The sequence below is a fragment of the Eubalaena glacialis genome, chromosome 13, assembly GCF_028564815.1.
Source record: "Eubalaena glacialis isolate mEubGla1 chromosome 13, mEubGla1.1.hap2.+ XY, whole genome shotgun sequence".
Taxonomy (NCBI): Eukaryota; Metazoa; Chordata; class Mammalia; order Artiodactyla; family Balaenidae; genus Eubalaena; species Eubalaena glacialis.
In genome coordinates this window covers 49,867,898-49,875,023 of record NC_083728.1, presented here as the reverse complement: position 1 = coordinate 49,875,023, position 7,126 = coordinate 49,867,898, and positions in this window count along the sequence as shown.

Genomic DNA, 7,126 nt, shown 5'->3' with positions numbered 1-7,126 from the left:
CAGTTCACGGAATAAGCTGAACCTCATGGGTTCCACTTGAAATAAAGGGTTTTCCAGGGTTTCTGCTCCTTTGATTCCTCTCAGTGAGCGCCAGCCGTGTCCCTCCACCCCCGGTGTCGGGCACCTGGGGTCCCTGTTCACCAAAGTTTAAACAAAAACCTGCCCAAGTGGGTGACATGTGATGGCAGGATTAAATCCTGTCGGTACATCTTGGGGAGACAACAGCAGCAGGACACACAGAAGCCCCCGTCGGGCCCTCCTGGCATCCCCTGTCCGGGACTGGCCCTGTGGAGGCCCAGGCTGTTCTGGGGTCTGGCAGGGCAGAGCCCCCTCGACTGTGACTCGCGGCACTGCCGGGTGAGGATCCAGCCTCATCACCTCCGGCGGCCGTGGGGTCTGGAGCAAGCGCCGCGCTCCAGGTTGCAGTGTGTTCGGCAAGGATCTGGCTTTAATCCAGGACAGTCGGAAGGGGGTCACGGGCCGGACAAAGACTGGACAGACCCCTCCCAGGGCTGCAGCGGGTCCAGAGTGACGTGACTGCTGAATAAGCCCACGTGTTAGGCCTGTGGGGACGGAGCCCTGACCCCCGAGTGGGCAGGGCCAGGAGAGGGATGCAAGTGTAAAACCTGAGAAGCACTGAGCCTGCAGGACAGCCACACGGGGAGTCTCCACCCCCTCCTGGATGTCCTGACCCAGTCTGGGTTGGGGCTTCGCCACAACCCCAACTCTAGAGGGCTGGAGGGAGGCCACCAGGATGCAAACACTGGAAACTGGAGCCAGCTGTCCTCTGCCCGGTGGTTTGCCTGAAGTGTCAGTACTGGGGTAGGGGGCAGAGGTCTGCATGCGACACAGCAGGAAAAGACAGAGCAGGAAGATGCTTCCCCCAGACAGAAAGCCACGTCAGCACTAAAGCTCCAGGCTCTACTTGACAAGGACATGAAAACCAGCTCCCCTCCACCCAGTACCCCTGCCTTGGTGGGCCTCCCAGCCCTTTCCTTCCATGATACCTAACAGTTTAGATACTTAATGGACTCCAGAGGCAAGGAATCAAAAATGCATGAAGGCAGAAGTGAAAATTGATTTGGTCTGTTTATAGGTTGGTGATCTCACATCTGAAAAAATAAACAACTGGACGTTTCCCAAGAGATTCCCAAATAAGTCATGGAATGTTTTTGAGCTGAGCAGAATATGCAAGTCATTCACTGAGTGTCTTTGTGATAATGAAGTAGGCTCTTGTTTTTTAAAAATAGCCACACGTGCACATCCTAACACGTTGTGAGTGATGCACATGCATGGGCAAGAGGCTCCCACCCACGTGCCCTGACCGTGTGTCCCGCACCCCACCTTCCCGCCCTCAGAACAGCCACCCCGTCTGGATGACAACCCCACGGTGTCCAGCTGTTTGCACTCCCACACCCGTGTACATGAGCTGGCCTGACATTGCGGACCCAACTGCAGAAACGTGCTTTATTTTGTTTTAGGGTGCTTCTTAGAAGGGTATTTTAATAAGGAATTTAAAATCTAAATTAAATTGCAGCTTAAGCTGAAAGATGGTGGAGAGGCTTGGATCAACATAAATTAGAAAATAATGGAATTAAACTGATTTTTACTCCCTAATATGTAATGTACCCTCTCGATACTCAGAATAGTTCAACCTACTTCCCCTTTGTCTTCACGGGTTTAAGTATCTTGAGAAAATAGAAAATGTGCCGGGAGCTCTGTGTCTTAGGTGACTCACTGAGGCATCCCACTGGGAGACCCTGCCTTGACTTCTGGGGTCCAGTTGTGAGAGGGTGTTGTGTGGAGTTGGGGTCTATTTTCCCTGCCCTCCTGGAGGAGGTGGACGAGTCTTAAGAGTGATATAAATGGAGTGGTTGAAGGGGCAGCCTTGCTGATCTAGGGAACTGCTGGAGGCGACAAGCACCTGTGAAGATCGGGGCCCTGGTGGGAGCAAGGTCCTTTAAGAAGCAACACTTTTCCAGAAGACAGAGTTGTGAGACCCCTGGAGGAGTTTCGGGAAGGAGTTCACTTGAAATACCCTCAAGGGTTTGCCTGCTGCTGTCATGCCACCTCATGCAGAACGGGAACGGATTCCCCAGGCACACGACATCATGTCTTGAACTGTTCTTTTCTTAATTGAGGTACAATTGACATATAACATTGTATCAGTTTAGCTGTACAACATAATGATTCCACATTTGTATATGTTGTGAGGTGATCACTGATAAGTCTAGTTAACATCTGTCACCGTACATAGTTACAGAATGTTTTTTCTTGTGATATCTACTCTCTTAGCAACTTTCAAATGTACAGTACAATATTATTAACTATGGCCACCATGCTGTATGTTACATCCCCAGGGCTTTTATTTTATAACTGGAAGTCTGTACCTTTTGATCTATTTCACCCACCCCCCGACGCCTTACCTCTGGAAACCACCAGTCTGATCTCTGTTTCTATGACTTCCGTTTTCTAGATTCCACATGTGTGATCATATAGTATTTGTCTTTCTCCGTCTGACTTATGTCACTTAGCATACTGCCCTCTAGGTCTACCCATGTTGTCGCAAATGGCAAGATTTCATTCTTTTTTTATGGCTGAATAATATTTCACATTTTTCCATCCATTCATCCAGCAATGGACACTTAGGTTGCTTCCATATCTTGGCTACTGTAAATAATGCTGCTATGAACATTGGGGTGCATGTATCTTTTCTAATTAGTGATTCCATTTCCTTTGGTTATATTCCCAGAAGTAGGATTGCTAGATCATATGGTAGTTCTATTTTCTATTTTTTAAGGAACCTCCATATCGTTTTCCACAGTGGCTGCTGCAATTTATATTCCCACCAACAGTGCACAAAGGTTCCCTTTTCTCCACCTCCTTGCCAACACTTCTCTCTTGTCTTTTTGATAATAGCCATTCTGACAAGTGTGAGATGATATCTCATTGTGGTTTTGATTTGCATTTCCCTGATGATGAGTGTGCTGAGTGTCTTTTCATGTACCTGTTGGCCATCTGTATGTCTTCTTTGGGAAAATGTCTATTCAGATCCTCTGCCCTTTTTTTTTTTTTTTAATATATTTATTTATTTATTTTTGGCTGTGTTGGGTCTTCGTTTCTGTGCGAGGGCTTTCTCTAGTTGCGGCGAGCGGGGGCCACTCTTCATCGCGGTGCGCAGGCCTCTCACTATCGCGGCCTCTCTTGTTGCGGAGCACAGGCTCCAGACGCGCAGGCTCAGTAGTTGTGGCTCATGGGCCCAGTTGCTCCGCGGCATGTGGGATCGTCCCAGACCAGGGCTCGAACCCGTGTGCCCTGCATTGGCAGGCAGATTCTCAACCACTGCGCCACCAGGGAAGCCCCTCTGCCCATTTTTAATCAGATTGTTTTGTTTTTTGCTATTGAGTTGTATGAGTTTGTTGTGTAATTTGGATATTAGCCCCTTTTCAGATATATGATTTGTAAATATTTCCTCCCCTTCAGTAGGCTGCCTCTTTGTTTTGTTGATGGTTTGCTTTGCTATGCAGGGCAGGAACATTTTAAACTGTGGTTGCTTTGCCAGATTTCCCTACAACTCCACTGGCAGCTCTGGTGCCTGCTTCCCAAGCCCTCATCAACACAGCCATGGCCAAGCTGTTTGCTCTGCCATTCTGTCAGGTAAAAAATGAGAACTGAAAGTTTTACTAGGCACTGATCTAATTTATCTTGTGTGTGTGTGTCTGAGTATTTCCTTTTCTGTGAAACATCTGTTCATGTCCATTGCCAATTATTCTGTAAGATTATGGTAATTTTCTTACTGATTTTAAGAGATTTTTATATATTAAGGAAATCAGCTATCGTGGTAGAATGTGTTGCAAATTTTCCCCCATTTTATTATTACTTTTTGACTTTACAATATTTTTTCAATACACAATTTTACTATTTTAATGTATTTAAATATATCTAATTGTTTGGGTTTTTTTTTTTTTTGGCCGTGCTGTGAGGCTTGTGGGATCTTAGTTCCCCAACCAGGGCTTCAACTCAGGCCCTGGCAGTGAAAGCGCCAAGTCCTAACCATTGGACCACCAGAGAATTTCCTAAATGTATCTAATTTATTACAGTTTGATACAATTTATCTTATTTGATGCATTCTGGGGTTTGTGTCATAATTAGAAAGGCTTCCCCAATGAGACAGTTTTAAAAGTTAACAAAACAGCTTTTTTAAAATACAGCTTTAGTTTTTACATTACTTTAAGAACCCCCGCACATGCTTTTGAATACTCTCAGGCACAGCAAATCATTGTTTCGGGGTGGATATGATTTTTAGAACAATTTCAGAATCATTGGAAGGCAAATATGATATTTGAACTGGGATAATACCATTTTTGGATAAAATCAAGGATGGCAATAAAATCATGAGGCAATTCCCAAAGGGAACTTTCAGAAGGGTGCAGAATCATCACAGGTCAGTAATATAGATACAGAGTCTCCCGAGGTAAGAACTGTGAAAAGCCACACTTGGGTGTGCAATTTGTGGTTAAGTTGTTTTTAAATGACTTGTTTGGAGACCGTGAAATGTGAGGAGTGTTCATCCTTGTAGAGGAGACTCTGTTTTCTCCTTCTACTCCTCCAGTCACCCCTCACTAGGCTCTCAGTGCTTCACCCTGAGACCAGACGTATGGGGCTTTTCCCACCAGGCAATTCTCAGACACCAGCTAGGTATGCAGCATTCAACTCCGTTCTGACACCATCTACCTGGAGGCGGCGTCAGACCCCACAGGTTAAGGGCTCAGTCCTGCAAGACTGCCCGCCCTCCTGAGGCTCTTCTCAAGCCCAGGTAGTCAGCTGGGCTTCTGACTGACCAGCTGTAAATCAGAGGTTCCTATGACCCCCTCCTGAGATTCTATAGTTTGCTAGAGAGGCTCACAGAATTTAGGGAAACAGTTTAGTTTTTATTGCCAGTTTATCACAAAGGGTACAAACCAACAGGCAGGCGGAAGAGACACGAGGGGAAGGCATCTGGGAGGGTGCGGAGCTCCCACACTCCCCGGGCGCACCACCCTCCTGACACCTCACCACCCTGGGAGCTCTCCGAAACCTGTACTCTGGGGGTTTTTATGGAGGCCTCATTACGTAGGTTTGATTGATGAAGTCATTGATCTCCAGCCCCTGTCCCCACCCCAGAGGTTGGGCCTAGGAAAGGCGGAATCTCTGAGCCCTCTAATCACTTGGTTGGTTCCCCTGGCAACCAGCCCTCACCCTGTGGTTACCTAGAGGCTTTCCAAAAATCATCTCATTAATGCAAATTCAAGTATGATTGAAAGGGCTAATAGGACTGAGGACAAAAGACCAAATGCAACAAAAGATGCTCCCATTGCTCTTATGCTTAGGAAATCCCAAGGGTTCGGGGAGCTGTGAGCCAGGAGCAGGAATGAAGACCAAACATATATTTCGTACTATAAATCATGACATCACAGGCCTGGAAAGAGGCTTTAGGTGGGTGGGGTTCTGACAGCCGTCCTCAATACTGTAAGGGTTGGAAGTTCCCTGGTGGTCCAGTGGTTAGGACTCCTCGCTTTCACTGCCTAGGGCGCAGGTCTGATCCCTGGTCAGGGAACTAGGATCCTGCAATCCGCCTGCCCTCCCCCCCCAAAAAATACTGTAAGGATTATCAGAGCCTGGCCCCGCCTGTGTGGCTCCAGAGGCCAGAGCTCAGACTCACAGGGAAGCTGCTGATGAGGAAAGATGTCCTGAAAGAAGACGGCTCTTCATTCACACATGTCAGCATTCAAGGGTGCCCGAGAAGGGGGTCCCTGCTGGGGGTGAGAGGTCAGAATCTTCACACTCAAGGTCCTTGGATTCGCCTTGAAAATTATGTTGAGTTCGTGGTGGGATAAGCATACCACATGTAGCATCTCTCTATTTTGAGCTACGGTAATGACAATGGCTTGTGTTGATGGAGAGCTTACTGGGTGTCAGGCATGGAGCCAGTGATTTCATCATCACAGCAGCCACAGGCAGGTACCTGTCATCTCTGTCACGCAGCCCAGAGGCTGGGACTGTCTGAGCTGAAGGTCAGTGGCTGAGGAGATGAAGGGCCCCACTAGGACCCAGGTCTGGAGGCTTCCAAACCCCAAGCTGGTGTGCCTCCCAAGTTAAGAGTGTCTCCAGACGAAATTTTTCATCATATCAGACCTTGCATGTAGCTATTTATCAAAAGCAGGTTTCTCTGCTGAAGAATCAATCATCACGATCATAATGAGCATGGGATACTTTGATATATATATATATATATATTTATTTATTTTTGGCTGCATTGGGTCTTCATTGCTGCGCGGGCTTTCTCTAGTTGCAGTGAGTGGGGGCTACTCTTCATTGCGGTGCACGGCTTCTCATTGTGGTGGCTTCTCTTATTGTGGAGCACGGGCTCTAGGCACTCGGGCTTCAGTAGTTGTGGCACGCAGGCTCAGTAGTTGTGGCTCATGGGCTCTAGAGCGCAGGCTCAGTAGTTGTGGCGCATGGGCTTAGTTGCTCCGCGGCATGTGGGATCTTCCTGGACCAGGGATCAAACCCGTGTCGCCTGCATTGGCAGGTGGATTCTTAACCACTGCACCACCAGGGAAGTCCAAGCATGGAATATTTAGAAAAGTAGTTATAGAGTCAAGAGAAATAAAAACTAGCTCCAGGCCTGACTGCCTCTATCATTTTGACAGTCCCTGATGTCTTGCTTTTCTGTGTTATTGATTGGCGGATAGAGGTTTCTGTCTAAGAGCTTAAGTGCAGTCCTGTAAACCTCAGTGTCTGCCTCAGATCGATGTGGCTCAGAAGCAGATATGCCCCTATAAGACATCCTCTCCAGAGGCCTCTCTGAAGGTCAGGAGAGCGCCAGAGCTGCATGTTTGTGGCACAGAACACAGGCAGTGGGATGGCTCCAAACATAACTTCCAGGGCTCGAGGTGCTCAGCACATATGGCTGGGGGTTGCAGCATGCAAACTTTTAGTTGCGGCATGTGGGATCTAGTTCCCTGATCAGGGATCGAACCCGGGCCCCCTGCACTGGGAACGTGGAGTCTTAGCCACTGGACCACCAGGGAAGTCCTTCTTTTTAGTTTTTTGAGGAATCTCCATACTGTTTTCCATAGTGGCT